We start from the raw sequence: 18399 nt of genomic DNA, 5'->3' as shown, positions 1-18399 counted from the left end.
CAAGACTTCTCATTATGAACATATATGTAATTACAGTGCGCCCGCATCATACGCGGGCATGCTATACGCGGATTTGAGCTGGTATGACAGATCTCATCTGACAGGCTGTTCCATAGTCTGCAGAAAAGGTCCTCTGGGACGCCGCAACTGTCCTGGTCTTCACCAGTTGTAACAAATTCTTCCCAGAGGACCTGAGGGTGCGGGGTTGATTGTACGGAAGAAGGCGATCCTTAAAATAAGTTGGACCCAAGCCATGAAGGGCTTTATAGGTCAAAACCAACGCCCTATACTGCGCCCAGAAACTAATGGGCAGCCAGTGAAGTGATTTTAAAATAGGTATAATATGGTCATTTCTGGTTTTACCTGTGACCAACCTAGCTGCCATATTTTGAACCAACTGAAGTTTCTGGACTAGGTACAAGGGTAGCCCCATGTAGAGTGCATTGCAGAGGTCCGGTTGTGAGGTTACCAGCTCATGATGCACAGCTGCCAGGTCCCCCGGTTCCAGGAAAGGATGCAGCTGGTATATCAGCCAAAGCCGATAACAAGCACTCCTGACCATCATATTTACTTGATTTTTCATCTGGAGCGACGGGTCTAGGAGCACCCCTAGACTGCGAACAAAGTCCTTTGAGGGGAGTGTGACATATCTAGGACTGGTTGATGTATCTCAATACCTGGATTAGGGACCCTTACTGTGAGTACCTACGTTCTGTATGTATTCAGTTTTAATAAGTTTTTACTCCTCCAGTTCATTACCGCCTTAAGACACTCATTGAGAGGAGAGATGCCATCAAAATTTAATATTAAATTCAAGAAATGTTTTAAAGAGGTTGGTTGTTTTCCCCCCTACCAACTGGAAATGGATATAATTCTTTTCTGTTGGTTCTCTGGGAAGTATTTGAAGTAGGCAGAACATAATTATCAGGTTGGAATGTAGCCAAGTCATCATATTAACACTTTTCTGATAGTACAAGTGTCACACTTATTTCTAGGCTATGGTAAAGTCTGTTTTAAACTTTAAAAATCTATGCTGCTCAGTACCCTGTTCATCTCTGACATTTTGAACACCTGGTTTTAAACAATATAGCCTTATTCCGGCATTACCCTTTCACACTATTGATATTTGATATTTGTTTTCTGTGTTAAAAGCAGAAGACAAATTGGAAAGAATTCCAACTTCACCAATGAAAAACGATCAGATAATGTCTCTGTGAATTCACTATCCTATGTATATATCAGGAAATAGTGTGAATATCCACACATACATAGATTAGAATTCTGAATGTGCAACAAGCAATCACAAACAGGTTCCTGAAAGAGAATTACCCAAAAATGTGAAAAGTTATTTGTTTGGACTTCTATTTTCTAAGACAATTATAACTTTTGGAAGCTCTGGATTTTGCAGATACCTTAGAAGAGATCATGAATCAATCATGAAATATTCAGATCACCTCTCTTTCCCTTTGGGAATGATAAATGATAAACTACATTCATCACATTCATGGGTTTTCAGAACCCACCTTCACACAAATAGCTCAAACAAACAAAATACCACAAGCATGATTAGAGATTTTAGAAAATCCACATAGTGTTGACAAATAAATGTTATTTATCCTGAATGCCGAACTTGTATTAAGGGTTGTTCTGTGCAAAAGAGCCTAGCTGTGCAAGTATGATGTGAAAGGTTGCACAAACCATCTCAGAAAATTAATTAACACAGAATGAGAAAAACAGGGCAGGCAGTGCCAATAGATAACCATCTGTATTTGTCTCCCTATATTCCAAAAGACATGATATAAAGACCACTGAGAATCCTAAGGCGGACAACAGCCAGTCTTAAATTTTTTCTGACAGTCTCACATCTCTGCTAGTTCTGCACTGTTTCATGTCACCTTTATTAAATATGGCTTGCCTTTTTTCAATAAAACTGCCAGAGTCTTTCACACGACATGGAGGTGAAAGGAAGGAAATTCTGATCAAAATAATAAACTTAATATCAGAATAGCATTTCACCTGTTTTTTTCCAGCCTTAATAACAACTCATACTGCTTCTGGAATACACTGTCTCAGAGAAAACTGTGAAATCTAGACTTGCTAGACTTGCATTTGGTATGTTTATGTCTGTGTCTGATCCCATGTAAGTAGGGTTTGCCCTGGTTATTACTTGGATGGGAGATTGTCAATGAATACCAATGAATACCAAATACTGTAGGCTGTATTTCAGAGGAAGAAACTAGCAAAACCACCTCTGGCATTCCTTTCCTAGGAAAACCCTGTGAAATCAATAAGTTGACAGGTGACTTGAAGGCAGGCATGCATGCACAAAAAGCCACATACATATACAAAATTATTGTTGTATTTTTTATTGATGGGAAAAGAGTATGTGGGAATTTTCTGACCCAGATTCCAAAACAAGTTGGCTTGCCTTGGGAACTACCGTATGTACTTTGACTTAAGGAAGGGGTTGCCATTTGCTGCTCTCCCTTGGGCAGCAGAATGTCTGGGATCAGCCCTGGTAACAGCATTTGTGTAACAGAAAGAAAACAGAAAGATAAACCACCCCACTTCTAATTTGATTGGACTCTTGATTTTTTATCATTCACCTTCCCATTTAATATTTTGTACCAACTGCAGTATCCAATTAGCAGAAATCAGCAGGGATATGGACTATGTCCTGACTGACAGGATGGACGCTTATATTCAAGTCAATACAGGATAAAAGTGTGTCATTGACTCCCTTCCTTTAGCCTGGACTCCCAAAATGTAGGTTAATGAGCTTCTTGGTAAACTGTCCAAAAGCGACCATTGTACAAGATAATGAAGAAGCAAGGAACAGCTTTTAGTTCATTAACAGGTTCCAGCAGATACCAGCTTCACATGCAAATACTATTTTCTTCTAAAATAATTATAATAGCTGGAATATTATAATATCAGTCAAAAGGTGCTGCTCATGGAGAAGAATACAAAGACTGGCATCTTACCAAAAAATAATATAATAGAGGAATTGCTTCTGAATGTACTTGCACTTGTGAGCCTCTATTGGTTACTATTAGTTATGTTTGTTCAAGTTGTACAAATTTCTGTTCCAAAGCAAATTTGTTTAGCCTGGTCATGTGTGCGCAGTGAAGGGGCTTCATGTTATATGCAGAATTTTCAGTTTATTTAGTAAGAGACTCATAAGAAAATTGAATGATGAGGAAGGAAGATCATTCAGTTTGTGGCTAGAGTGCTCAGGTTTCAAACCAGATTGAGGAGCTGATGAGCAAGGCCTTTGCCACACAAACTAGATCTATTTTTGAACACAGGAAGTTGCCTTGTTGATCTATCCAGCCCAATATTGTTAACTCTGATTGCCTGCAGCTCTCCAGGGTTTCAGGCAGGGTTCTTGCCTAGTCTAACTGAAGATCTCTGGTATTCCCTGGTGGACTTCTATTAACCAGGTCCAACCCTGCATAGCTTCCGAAATAATAATAATAATAATAATAATAATAATGATAAAAATAATAATGAGGAGGAGGAGGTGGTGGAATGTTCAGGAGCAAATGATATATACTGTAATCCTTTTAGCTCTTTCCATGCTTCTCACTTAACTTTGCCCATTTCACAATGTCAAAATGACCTGGCCTTTTCAACAACAACAGCAGCAACGGAAGAGAGAAAGGGGAATAAAGAGGAGGAAGAAGACCAGCAGCAAAATGTCTATTTCAGAGATAATTACTAGAAAGTTTGCTTTGTTTTCTTTGAAAGGTTTCAGGGTCCTGCATGTTTCATATGATACTTCATATGATACATGTTTTAGTTCTTTGAAACTTAATGAAAACCTGCTCCCCTAAACCACTTTTTATATCTGAATCGTTCCAACCAGAGTTTACATAATTATCATTCAGGATGTGCCAGACCATCTCATGCAATTACAGTTTCATTCATGTAATTACTTTGCTTTCCTCCCACCCATCCCATCTCTGTTTCTAATTTCTCTCTTAACCATGACAATAAGATGGGGGACATATATGCGTATTATATGCAATTAAATGCTGAGATGGAGGAGGTAGCATCAACGATGTACTTCAGCGATAAACCTTGAGATGGACTTGTTCTTCCCTAGATAACCAAAAGTGCCTATGGATTTTAGTCCCAGTATTCCAGCACCCAAAAGGATACATACTAGCCTCGCAAAAGACTGTCATTCTTATACAACAACCTCTGTGTGGGACATCTGCAGGCAGTAGTATTTAATATCTCTTTTATGATAGAATGATCACTCAAATATATTGGCAGCTGTCCCAGATGTTCCAACTGAAAAAAAAAGCCAGCATATCACTAAAGTCACAGCAGGTAGCCATTTATTTTTTCATTGCTCCTTTTCCTTTGTCCACAGAGAGTACACCCAATACAAGCTAACAAAAAGTCACGTAAAGAAAGCTTTCCCTCAGGCAAGTATATTGCAAGCTGTTACATATCCATATACCTGTATTTAAAAAGCCAATTGTTTTACCCCTTCAAATATAAGAATATTAAATATGACCAAATTTTGAAAGAAAACATTGGAAAGGTGTGTGTTTGTGGGGGGGTTATGTTCGTATCTGAAAAAACATGCATGAATGCACACACCTACACACACACACGCACATCCACACACACCAGATACTATTTTTCTTATTTTGCTTTCATTTAAATATCCAGTGCCTTGTAAGTATAGTTATTATACAAACATACACAATGAGAAAAGCATGGCATTCATTAAGCTGCCAAATTAAACAAAGTAGCAGCAGTGGCAATAGCAATCAAAATGTCAGTCAATCTTGGTGGTGGTGACAACATGAGGAGGAATACAAATGTTCTACCTATTACTTTTCAAGAAGCAAGAGGCGGAACATAATTGGAAAATGAGCCAGGTAACAATATGGAACCTATGTACTGTGACATCAGGGAAAGCTGCTCCCCAGCCCTGTGGATTTCATAGCTCCTTAAAGCCTTTCAAAGACAACATACTAAGTCAGTTCATCACAAAATACATTTTTTCAGCATTTAATGCCCACAATGAGTAATGTGTGATCATTACTCATATTTGCATTTGGGTGTGAGCTCCAGATGGGGAGACTAAGCAAAGTTATAGAAATGTGGAAATCTGAGCCGACTCTTGACAATGATGTATGATAAGCTTTGTTAAGATGGTGGATGGGAGGAAACTGCTGTAAAATATAAGAAGCCATCTGATGGTCATCACGTTCTCACCTGCTTGCCAGCTATCTGCAGGATACCTATCTCTTTTTCTTCCTTTAAAGCTTCCTGAAAAGATGCTTCTTTGGTAGGTCTTCACTTAGTAAAGCCTTCCTTTATCCTACATGCGTGCACAAACAATAACTCTTGTCCACAATAACCTCTTCTTATCCTTTGCTCTTCCATTCCCTCTTTTTCCTGTTGTGGTATGTTTCCTTCCCTTCCTTATATACATTTTAAAATATCTATCCCTGCACCATACAGCCACCTTAAAATGGGGCACTGGGTTATATATACTTTGAGCATTAGATACATAAAAGAGTATTACATTCCACAATGAAAAGGGAAAACATGCTGTTGGCTCCAAAGAGCCAATAAAGACCTGCCTAATTTACAAACCTCCAGATAGCTACAGCTGTTAGAAAGCTTTTGTTCTACATATGTTGTTGGACAATTGCCAGAGATCCAGTAATACAGAAGTTGTAGATTAATAACATCTGGAGACCTGTACATTCTGCATCTGCTGCACAGATTCAGTGCCTATGCAAAGATGTAGGGGCATATTTTTTAAATAATAAGAAAATGGGTAAGAGGGAGTTGGTTGGTTAGGGCTGCTAACAGTTTATACTATCTTGAAGAAAGGGTTCTAGTTAGACAGAATTGAATAATTCCCTTGTTGGTGCTCAAGTGTCCACTCGATAGAAGCTCTGATCTAAAAGAAACAACGAGGCTCAAGGCAAACATCAATTGATCTTGAGACTTTCACATATTCTGCAACACAAGGAACAACACCAGATTCCTTCAACCAGATTCTGATTGTTGAACCAAACAAGAGCACAATATGAATTTGTCTAACAAACAACAACTGCAATAACTACCTCAGCTTCTGACTTGAATAGGAAAAGAATTCAATAGACTCTGAATAAAGAAGGAATTGAAATATCACAGAATCGATATACTATGATACAAGCATGAGCAGAAACATAACAAAAAATCTTACACTGTACCTTTTATGTTTATAGAGTAGAAGTGTTGTATTTAGGCATGATGAATTAGGCTGCAACTTTATATGCACTTATCTGGCAATGTCTCCTGTTGAACTCAAAGGGACTTACATCTGAATAGAAAGCTGTGTACTATTCTGTTACATACAATGCTGTCACCAGGCACACCCTCTACTATCTGCCTTGTACTAGGAAAAATCTTGCTGAAGGTCTCTGCTACAAACTCTTCCTATTTGATAGACATGTTCCATTATCTGTATCTCTGTGGAGCTTGAATTCAACAATCAAAGGTCAACAAATGAAAAGAACATACCACTGTACATGAAGTCACCTAACTATTTGATCCAAGAAGTGCTCTCTAGAAAAAACATTTGAACGCAGTTCCTACAGCTCTAATTTGCAACTCTGTGTATGTGCTTTTGAGTTATGGTGGGACCCTAAATTTCATAGGGTTTTCTTACAGAATCATTAAAATTTGTTCTGAGAACTTTCACAAACACAATAGAATCTAACACTCTGAACCATACAACACCACAGTGGACCTTCTACTAATTGAAAAGTAGGTTCGCCAGGGTGAAAACAACCAGTGTTGAGACAGCAATATCAATTATTTAGGAATAACCATTTAATAAGTTCCACTCTTCAATGAGCTGTCTGGTCCAAATAAATGACATTCCAACAGAGAATCAGTCTTATTAACAGTGTAAGTAAATACAATACTAACTGCCAACTTACTGGGAGCAACTGCAGCAAAATCATTCTGGCTACTTTCCCCACTTACTAAAGCTAGGTGGGGAAAACCAACAAATGGTTTCAGCTGACAGACACAAAATGATGTAAGATCTGAAAGCTATCAAGTCTGTGAACTAACATAAGGCCTTATATTTATTGGATCTTAGCAAATAGCTGGCTACAGGTGATAGTAGAGAAATGCACTGTGACTCTAAATGCAGGGTAGGGGCTTTAGCGTTCACCTTCACCATGGTCCCAATCAGACCTCCCAGTGCCAGCTATTTTCACTAGAAAGAAAGCTTCTACTGGTGCCAATAAGAACTTTCCTTCCAAGGCAAATAAGCAGACGGCACCCACTTGATAATTTTGGCATGGGGCCATGGCAAAAAAAGTTAAACTTCCCCTTCCTATGCTCCTAGGTTGAAATGGGCCCTTCTACACTAGCAATTTGTTTTGAAACACATACTCCACAAATAACACTATATAGTTTGGCTCTGAAATGTAGAAACACAGAAACACTCAATGACCAACTGTATGAAAGGTTATATCTTTAATAACATGCATGCTGCATCTCCCTTATCCAGAATTCCCAATTTCAAAATATTCCAAAATCCAATATTGTCCACATGGGTGGCTGAGATAATGTCACCTTTGCTTTCAGATGGTTCAGTTTACACAAACTTTGTTTCATGCATAAAATTATTCAAAATATTGTGTATAAAAATACCTTCAGGCTATGTGTATAAGTTGTACAGTATATGAAATAAAGGTCCCATCTCCAAAATATCTCATCATTTTTTAAAAAAAATTCAAAATCCAAAAAAATAAATAAATCCAAAACCTGAAACGCCTCCGGTCCCAAGCATTTAGGATAAGGGACTCAACCAATAATATCAGGTTCTATAGGTTAGATTGGAGGAAAGCCATGGCAAACCTCCTCTGAATAAATCTTGCCAAGAAAACACTATGATAGGCTCAGCATACGTCACAGTAAGCTTAAAGGGAGAACAACAGAGTACAGAAAACGAGATCTCAATTTTTTCTAACTTTCTTGGAAAGCTAGTCCAGCAAAACAAAACAAAACAAAACAAAACAAATCCTCCAATTATACAGCTATTAAAGATGTGTTTCCTTATCAACAAACAATGTGGTAGATTCCCTCTCTGTGGCGGATTCCCTCTCTATGGTAGATCTGGGCAATATTTGTAGAAACAGTATTTCCTTCATGTGTTGTCATCTTCCCCACTATACTTTTAGCAGGCTCTTATCATCTGACACAGTTTTACTGATGTTGCCAGGAAGCATCATTAGAGCTGTACTATGGTGGAGTTTAGTCATGAATTAATGTTAGTTCAAAATATAGGACTATTACAGGAACACTGTTTTTAAGAGCAGATCCCTGTGACAAACACCTCGAAGGTATCCGTACAGACAAGTATACTTCCCACACTGCTAATGTTCTCTTCATTACTTCTCCATTACTCACTCAAGTGATGTTGAAGTACTTTGAAAGGTGACAATTAGAACTCTTCTTTAGCACTGAGGTCATGGAAGTCATTACTTCTAAGAACTACAATAGGCCACTACTAGTTGCTTTATTCACCACTTTGAGGCCATTTTAGAATTCAGTCTGAAGTGGTCACTTGCATGGTTTTTTCTATCCATTCAGCAATGCCAATCAATATGTCTTACAGTCAAGACAAGTGTCCTCTGTGAGCTTTCTTTGATGAGTCACAATGCTTCTTCAAGGTATATTACTACAGTGGCCAGTAATACCTTAAATGCATGGGTTATTGTTATTATCGTTATATCCTGTTTTTACCCCAGTTTGGAATTCAAGGAGGCTTACAACAGTTAAAACAAACACAAAACATTTTAAAAAGTAATTAAACAATCAAAGAATTAGAATCTTTTAAAAACATAAACCATTTAAAAGAAAGCAGCCACTAGAAACTGAGAGCCAGGATGGTGCAGTGGTTTAAGCATTGGAGTGATTCTGGAGACCAGGGTTCAAATCTCGACTCAGCCATGTAAACTCACTGGGTGACCTTGGGAAAGTCCCATTCACTCAGCCTCTGAGGGTGCCAGTCTACCCTCTTGGGAAAAGGAATTTCAGAGTCTGGGAACAGTCACTGAGAAGACCCTTTCCCATATTCCCCCCAGATTAGCTGTCAGGATGGTGGAACATGCACACACACACATCGAGAGAGAGAGAGAGAGAGGCCTCCCCAAAAGATCCTAAAAACATGGGCAGATTGGTGTGGGAGAATATGGTCCTTCAGATAAGCTGGACCTGAATCATTTTATTTTCCAGCTTGTTGCTTATTGGTGTATCTTCCATTACTAGGTAGGCCAGAAGTGAGCAACTACCAATTTTGGACCATAGGTAACTGTCAGACTACTGTCTGATTTTCAAAAAATCACTAACCTGCAACTTGTTCATGCCCTTGGTGTGAATGATTTATTCCATCCCTCAAAACTCAGAAAAGACAGGGAAAGGAGAAAGAGAGAGAGAGAAGCTGAAAGAAAGATATATGTAAGAAAAGTGATCTCTATGGCCCAGTCCACTGCTCATTTTCAGTTGCACCCACTACCAACATATGACCCTCAACAGGTGTCTTGCAAAGGAATGTGGCTTTCAACAGAAATAAGGTTGCCAACTATCCTGCTCTAGAACTGGCTGTAGTTCTGCATGCCTCCAAGGGTTTTTTGATGCCCCACACTGGCACTCATTACTACTATACCATAAGCTTTGCTGAGGAGGGAGGCAGCCACAAAAGACCAAGACAGCGAATTGGAAGAAAGGCCACAACTTTATTAACCAAACAGCACAGGGGTAGGGTTGGCCCAAAGCATGAGGTCTGGATCTGGATCATCACCCAACCCCTGATTCGTCAATGAACCGATTTGCTTGGTCACGGCCAAGCTTTGGGATGATATAGGGGCCACGAAAAGCCCCCTGGATAAGACATGCAAGCAGTCGATTGCATGTTTGCTATTAAGCCCCTAGTCACCGGGAGCTGCTGAATCGATGTGGCCCCCGCAATGGCCACACTGCATGCCCTCAGTGCTCCTGGGTCACAAAAGACTCCCAATTCAGTGCTATGCAGCCCACCAGATCCATGACCTATGCTACCTCCACAAAAGGCTGTCCCAGGCAGGAACACCTTCTGCCAACCCGAGAAATCGAACCCAACCTAAAGCCCAGAACGAGAGTCCATATGTGGCCAAACATAGCCAGAAAAGGCTCCAAATTTCCACCCGCCCAGCCTCTTGATGGATTCAACTGACATCCCACTGTCAGCAGCCGAAGTTGCTGTGCCAATGGTATGCAGCAGAGAAGCATTCCAGCCCTTTTGCTGCTAGAGTACAGCATCCCCTCATAGCCAATGCTAGAACTGCCCCCCAATGCTATCCAGACTTATTCTTTGGTGATGGTAAAATTCAAATCCCCATCACTGGACATATGGGGAGTCCTTGGGCTGATGTGCAACCCTACCAGGTGAAGTTGATGGAAGACAGCATCCCAAAGGTTATATAGTGCAGATGTAAACAAAGAAAATAAAAGTGTGACAGCATGATCCATCTCTATCCTAACAGTACTGTAATGAGAACTCTGCAAGGAAGTAAGCAACAGAGCCAAATTCATCACCTCATCTGTTCTCAGTCTTCATGCCTTTTCCAAACCTTAAACTGCAAAACCAAAGCAAAAAGGATCCAACAAGGTCAATAATTCAAGCTCTTTCACACCACTGCTCAATATTTGGCCATTATGATAACAATGACTCCCAAACCCTTTTGCTTGGCAGCAGAGGCACAGCCCACTACACCCACCCTTGGGACAGGCTTTCAAAACCATTAAAATGTTCTCTCATTACCATAATTTATAGGGAAACCTCTTGTACTCTAGCTGTGCTCAGCAAAGTAAATGTGTAGCTGGGCCACAGGAGGTCAGCTAGAAATGCATTAGAAGATCCTTGAGGCTTGTTCCCAATAAACCCCTATAGCATGGAGACTTCCTCAACCTGAATGCTCAAAGCACCTGTTTTTTGCAGCAAGACAGATGCCAATTTGCCCACAACCACAAACTGTACAGAAGAATGCTTTCTACCAGCCCACTAACCAATTTGCATTGCTTAACTACACCAACGAGTAGCAGGGAGATGCCTACCGCATCTCTATGGATGCAGGCATGAGACTTTCCCAAACCTATGTGGGGAGGGTGAAAAGGATGACAGATAATTTACCTGTTTCTTACTGTGCATATATGGTTGTCCACTGAGGAATGGCTGCCTCCTAACTGCAACTGAACAGTGTGCCTTAAATTCATTTCCGACTGAAGGAGACTCTAAGGCAACCTATCACAGGATTTGTCTGAGGCTGAGAATGTGACTTGCCTGATATCACGCAGTGGCTTTCCATGGCTGAGTGGGGATTGGAACCCAGGGCTTCTGGAGCCCTAGTTCAACATTCAAACCATTGCACCATGTTGGTTCCCACTATTCAGAACAGTCTTCTCATCTGATCAATTTCAAATCTGCTCTATGCACATGCCTTAGTCTTAATATGAAGTGAAGGTTATAACTCTACAGTCTTCTGGAAACAAAAGTAGGAACTCTAAATCTTGCAGGATAACCTACAACCCTGTGATCATTCTGAGGGGCTCTCCAGACTGCCCCTAAGGCGCGGCATGCAGCTGCCCCTTTACTGGACAGACAGGGCTGCAGCAACCTCACGCCATGGGCCCAATCTGGCCTCTGGAGAGCACTACAAGGAGCCACAAAAAGCAGCTCCTTTTTGCGCCCTCCAAGGGGCGCCATAGCCATGGCGGCACACCTTTATGACACTCCTTCAGTGCTGGTGTGTGCCAAAATGGTACCATGGGAGCAGAGTTAGGGCATCCAGTGTGAGGACGCTGCACCCTGACTCAACCCACAGGCCGGCACAAAGTGCCGGTCTGTATAGGCTCTGAGAGAGAGAGAGAGAGAGAGAGAGAGTCCACTTTAATGGCTACAAGATTAAAATTATCTACCACAGTGCAACTCAGTGGTGCTCCCTATACTGATGCTGGTCCACAAGCTATTTGGTTTCTGGTCTATACACAATTTCCAGGAGAGAAAGAAACAGCTGTAGCCAATAGGCACAAATATCACACTGGTATAATACTGGAGAGGCAGTGTGGTGTAGTTTGGTTTGAACATTGAGCTACGACTGTGAAAATTAGGGTCTGATTTCCTGCTAGTCCATGGAAACCCACTGGGTGATCTTGGGTAATAGGTTTGCCTTATGGTTGCCATAAATCAGAAAAGGCATATAAGAAATAATACCTTGGCACAATGGAGGAAAAACAATGGCAGTTCCTCACACTAGTATCCTAATAAGCACTGATCTACAGTTCTTTTATAGTTGAATCATTAACTGCAATAATATTGATTTATTTACTTATTTGGTGTCATATTTACATGACCATGTGGCTGGGGGATTGTGGGAGCTGTTGTCTTAAGAATAATAATTTTAGTCTAGTAATAATAATAATAATAATAATTTCAAAATCTGTGTAGGTAGGCAAATAATATGTGGTTATTTTGATTACATATACTTTGGCTTAACTATTGTGTGGCTATTCCATAACCTTTACACTCCTTACTTTGTGGTTTTGAAAAGCAATCAAATTATCTGATCCTTAACAAAGCCTTGGGTGAAACCACATACGTTTGTGTTCAATAATTATTAGATTAGCAGTAATTAATTTCAGAAATCAGCTTTGGCCTGTCCTAAAATCTGTCTAATCAAAAGGAAGTCTCATTGATGTTTATCACACTTTGGGTTGTCATATCCCGCTGGTGGGCGGGACTTTCCCGGGTTTGGGCGGGGCCGCACGGTCCCGCCCCGGTTTGGCCCCGCCCCCGGGATTTCGCCCGCCCCCGGGCTGAGGGGAGTATTCCCTCCCCGCCTTAGCCCCGTGCCCATTGCCACAGCAGCGAGGGCGGGGCCCAGGCCTGGGGAAAGCCTCCCTGGGAGGAGTATTCCCTCCCCGCCTTAGCCCCGCCCCCGTCACCACAGCAGCGAGGGCGGGGCCCAGGCCCGGGGCTCCTATTCAAAAATTGTGTCCTACATTTGAAAATTTTGTCCTACATTTGTCCCGTTTTGGAGGTCCGGACCTATGGCAACCCTAATCACACTATACTCTTAAAGTGCCACAATTCCAGTTTGACTCCTCTAGCTGCCTCCTGTTGCATTCTGGTATTGGCAGTTTTAAGGAGGGGTATTTAGAATTCTCAGGCAGAGAACTTCTCTGCCTGAGAATTCTAAATACCCCTCCTTAAAACTGAAAATCCCACAATGCAACAGGAGGCAGCTAGAGGAGTCAAAGTGGAATAGTAGCACTTTAAGAGTATAGTGTGATAAACATCATTGAGTTCAGTGAACACTTAACTTCCTGGTAAATGGCCATGTTATTGCAGCCCAAATTGACTGTGCTCATAATAACCATCTTGGAGTAGAATAGTAAGCAATATTTTACTCTTTGATTTCTATCATTGACATGAATTGGCCTTTCAGTTTCAAAACTGCAAGAGTACTGTGCTAAGTACTGTAGGCTTCCAGCAAAAAAGAAGAAGGAGAAGAGATCTCAAAATGACTCAAAGGTTACCATGTTTTCTAAACTGTCTTTTAGTTTGTAAATATTTCCCCAAACAGCATGGCAACAGCAAACCAAACACTCTTATCATGAGCACTTCTTTAAACTACTTGTATCTTCCCAGAGAGCTTACAAAAAAGCAACCCAGTAAAATAAAGACATTCTAAAACAAACAATTGTTTAAACAATAAAACCCCGTAAACAGCTGAAATGCTCTCAGTGAAGTAGCACTACATTCAGTCTTGGGATCTAAAATTATGGCTGTGTTCATTTTCAATCTCGCTAACATGTGCAAGAGTTGGGAAACTCGTATCTTTCATAGCATGATGATTTATTTAATTCTACCTTATTCTGCTCCACTTAACTTATAATCACTCTGAAGCAGGAATGAATCCCCCAGTATGCGGTGATGGATAAAAATATCAGCATATTGCAACTGTCAGGAAGGAGCTGAGCGAAGGCCAAGCCAAGCAATTAAATAATCCACATAGGCCTGCGCTGCTCCATGCAGAGAACCATTTCATAAATGAGCTGGCATGACTGCTATGCCCTTCAGCAACTGTGACAAACCAGCCCTGGCAGCAACCACAGCACTTGTTCCCAAGTTCAAACACTTGGTGAAGAAAGGTGTACCAAAATGTTCAACCGACTCACAAGCAAGATGCCTCACTACCTGTCACTCAAGCGTCCAAGGTGTTCCACCAAGCCCCGCAAAGGCAGTGTGCAAGGATATCTGCCCACCACCCAAATGAGCATGTTATTGTTATTGTTATTATTATATATGTTTGTGTTTGCAAGTTAGGGCAACATTCTAGATCTTACATGGACTGCAAACCCCACCATCTATTGCCTAACTAGATATGCAGGGGATGATAGGAGGCACGGCCCTACAACATTTGGAGGGCCCTTGTGTTGTCTATACCTGATGCAGCTTCAAAGCCAGAAATTAGCCCCATTTCTTCTCAAATACCAAATTTTGGTTGAGGGTAGGATTCAACCCGAGTCAGAAACACAACTGACATAATTTAACAACAGTTAAAATTATATTCTTGACTAGACCAACTGAGCTTGGTCAAGGTGAGGAATATGCAAGCTCTTAGTATCCCAGAACATCTTTGGGGCCAACACTTCATGGTTGGCCTTCTGTTGCTTAGTTCCAACTAGAGTAGGCCCACCGAATCAACTGCTGAATAGTAAGTCAACATAGTTTTTTGTGGGGTTTTCAGCCACAGATGCTGGTGAAATGTCAGGAATAAACTCTTCTAGAACATGGCCACATAGCCCGAAAAACCCACAGAAAACTCTGGATGCCAGCCACGAAAGCCTTTGACTTCACAGTAAGTCAACAGCTCAGCAAATCCAGATGATTCAATGGATTTACTCTTAATTGAGACTAACACGACAATTTAGGCTTTCCTGTCCTCTGGGACAAATAGTGCAACCTCTAGCTATTATCATCTCCCTATGGCGGGTTACATACCGCCAAAAAGCAGTGCTGTCCCGCCGCCACTGCTTGCGGCGTCTGGGAGCCGCAGCTCCCACACCATGGGGCTCCCGGATGCTCAGAGGAAGGAGTGCGGAAATCGTGCTCCTTCTTGGGCCCCGGAAGAGGCGCCGCAAGTGCCAAAGGGTGCACTCTTGGCGTCACTTCCGGTGCACCACATGCGGACGCAGAGCATCCATTACGTCAATATGGCGGTGGCCGTGTGGAACGGGCGTTGCCATATTGTACGTATTGAATACGTATTAGGGTTAGGGGTGTGTGGAAGCACCGCCCCTTCCTAACCCTAATACGTATTCAATACGTATTTTTTGGCGGTCTATAACCCGCCTATATATGGTACTTGAGACGTCACCAAAACTGAGCCAACTTTTAGGCTGCGTCCCACACCGCAGAATTAATGCAGTACAACACTCCTCAAACTGCCACGGCTCAATCCTACGGTATCCTGGGATGAGTAGTTTACTGTGCCACCAGAGACTGCCATGGCTCCATCCTACAGTATTCTGGGATGAGTAGTTTACTGTGACAGAGAAGGGTAAGGGTCTTGCCAAACTACAAATCCCAGAGTCCTGTGGCACTGAGACATGGCCCTTAAGGAAGCGTCAAACCCCATGAATTGTGCAGTGTAGATGCAGCCTTCCCCTCAGCCACCCAGGGACGTAGCCAAGGGGGGGGGGTTCTTGGGGTCCGGACCCTCCTTCCATTAGAAAAATGAATGGTGTGTGCTGCTGTGCCGCTGCGCTCAAGCCCCATTATAATGGTGGCAATTAGTCTGGGCCCCCCCCCCCCTTCCTAAAATCCTGGCTACGTCCCTGAGCCACCCCTCCTCTTCTACAAAACACTCCATCCATTACTTGGTCATGTAAGCAACAAGAGATAAGCAATGGGGGCAGGGTGACCTGCCCAATATTTCAACCTTCTGGTCCAGGAGGAGTATCCAAATGTCCTCCATTCAAAGCCTGGCTAAGAAGCATGAATGGCATGAGTGCTTGGATCTTCTCTTTGGTCCTGTCCTCCATTGTGCGTGGATCTCATCCTCCTTTGCGGTGAGGACCATCTGACCACCTTGGATGAGGGCCTCTGCCCTCCCTCTCTACAACCCAAAGCCAAGCCCTTCCCCTCCCAGGTGTGTGGGGCAGGACCTGTCAACCTCAAACGGGACAGACACAAACACACACCCCTACTCCTGCCCATCCCTTGCTCTCTAAAACCTATCTCTGAGGAAGGGAAGGGCTAGGCAAGGTGGAAGGAGGCGGGAAGGCAAGGGCTGCCACTCACCTTCACCCTGGAGCCGCCTTCTTGCATTGCTCGGCCAAAACACACACACACACACACAGTACACACACAAACACACACCGAGGCAATGTGCTCTCTTCTGTACCTGCCCTTCCGTTGTCCCCACAGCGTCCTCTCCCTCTCCTGACACACACACACACACACATTAAAAATCTCTCTCTCTCTCTCTCTCCACAAAGCCTCTGCCTTTGGCCCACAAAAGCCCCCCTGGCCCCCTTTCCCCTTCCTCCTTCAAAGAGGCCCCCAAAGGAGGGCGAGGCAGCTCCAAAATGGAGGGCCATTCAAATATATCTGTGTGTCTGGGGGGGGGGGGGGGCAATGCCAGCCACAAAAGGCTCCAGACCCGCCTAGAACCCCCACGCTTCTTGTGCTCAGGCTCAAAATGGAGGAGGCTGGAGACCTGGAGGGCTGCGTCCGGGAAAAGGAGGACCTGGGGAAGGGGCCACTAACCCCCGCCCCAACAAAGGCTCCTCTTCACTCACCTGGCTCCTTCCGCCCAGTTTCAGGAGACAAAAGCCCTCTCTGGGCGCCTTGTTGGGGTCTCTGCGGAGGAGGCTGGGGTCTGGGGCATCCAAGAGGGGCGAGAGGGGAGAAGCCCAGCCCAGGCCAGGGGCGGGGAAGCCCAGGTGCTGCTGCTGCTCGCTGACAGAGAAGGAGAGCCAAGGCTTGCGAATGGGAGGCAGCAGCAGCAGGGAAAGCGAGCCTCTGGTCTCGCGGTGAGGAGGAGCAGGTGCGCGGGAAGGTGGCTTCCTTCTCCAGTCCCTCTTCCTGGAGGGCTGACAGCAGCAGGGCCAAGGGGAGCCCAGCCTCCCTGCCTCCCTCCAGCTGCTGGGGCCTCCGTCCTCCCCGCCTCAGAGGCGGCTCCTCCCGCCGGCGCCGCACCTTGGCCCCGGTGGGGCTCCGCCTGCCTCCATCTCTGCCTCAGTAGAGAACCAGGAAGGAGGAAGACAGCAAGCCTCCACACCTGCCCCTCTCCACCCCTTCCCTTGGTCTCCATTCAGGGCTTCAGGGCTCTTGCCCAACCCCCAGAGCCCTTCCTTTGGGGACTCGCATAATACATACATACATACATAAATACTTTTGATGTTATTGCTATGAATTTTATTCTTGTAAACTTATATTTTTGGGAGGGAGCTTCAGGGTTGGGGGTTTCAGGGCTTTCTGTTGTTTGTATTACCTTGTATAAACCAAAACGGAAGAGGCGGGATATAAATACATATTTATTATTATTATTATTATTATTATTATTATCAAATAATAATAAAAGCTTTTCTCTGAAGATGCCAGCCACAGACGCTGGCCAAACGTAGGGAAGAAACTCTTCTAGAACGTGGCCATGTAGCCCAAAAAGCCCACATAGGGTTTCCTTAGGCAAGGAATGCTCAGAGGTTCCTTTGCCAGTTCTTTCCGTGGCACCTGCTATTCCTTGGCAGTCTCTGCTTCCAGGTACTAAGCAGGGCTAACCCTTCTTAGCTTCCAAGATTAGGCAGGATCTGGTGCAGTAGAGTATTTAGGCCCCTCAGCTTACTTGAATCCAATTAACCTTCCACTAGTATGGACAAGGAGAGAAATATTACAGGTTGAGTCTTCCTTATCCAGAATGACAAAATCCAAAATATTCCAAAATCCAAAATTGTCTACATGGGTAACGGAGACAGTGACATCTTCGCTATCAGTGTACACAAACTTTGTTTTATGCACAATTATTAAAAATATTGTATATAAATTTACCTTCAGACTATGTGTCTAAGTTGTATACAAAACATAAATGAATTTCATGTTTAGACTTGAGTTTCATCTTCAAGATATCGCATCATGTATAAGCAAATATTTCAAAATTAAAAAAAACAAACAAACCCAAAACCTTTCTGCTCCCAGTCGTTGCAGATAGGAGAGACAACCTGTACGCTAAGCTGTTGTCAAAAGCAGTTTTCCTTGGCCCAAAACAGATGGGCAAAAGAAGGCATCATCCATGTGGCAATTAGATACCAAACTGACTT

The 18399-nt window shown here is 42.9% G+C and overlaps 1 protein-coding gene across 1 annotated transcript in view; it reads right to left on the bottom strand.

Annotated features, from left to right (window-relative positions):
* The window catches only part of MBP (myelin basic protein), a 138425-nt gene extending 121368 nt beyond the window's left edge, over nucleotides 1-17057 (bottom strand). Inside the window, exon 1 of the mRNA XM_089516909.1 lies at nucleotides 16882-17057. The gene's annotated coding sequence lies outside the window, so the exon portion shown is untranslated. The remainder of the gene's footprint in view (nucleotides 1-16881) is intronic.
* Nucleotides 17058-18399: the final 1342 nt, after the last annotated feature.

Source organism: Sceloporus occidentalis, unplaced genomic scaffold, assembly GCF_023333645.1.
Source record: "Sceloporus occidentalis isolate IW3139 unplaced genomic scaffold, rSceOcc1.0.p SCAF_3, whole genome shotgun sequence".
Lineage (NCBI taxonomy): Eukaryota > Metazoa > Chordata > Lepidosauria > Squamata > Phrynosomatidae > Sceloporus > Sceloporus occidentalis.
Note: the sequence above shows the minus strand (reverse complement) of the source record. Positions and strands in the feature narration are given on the sequence as shown.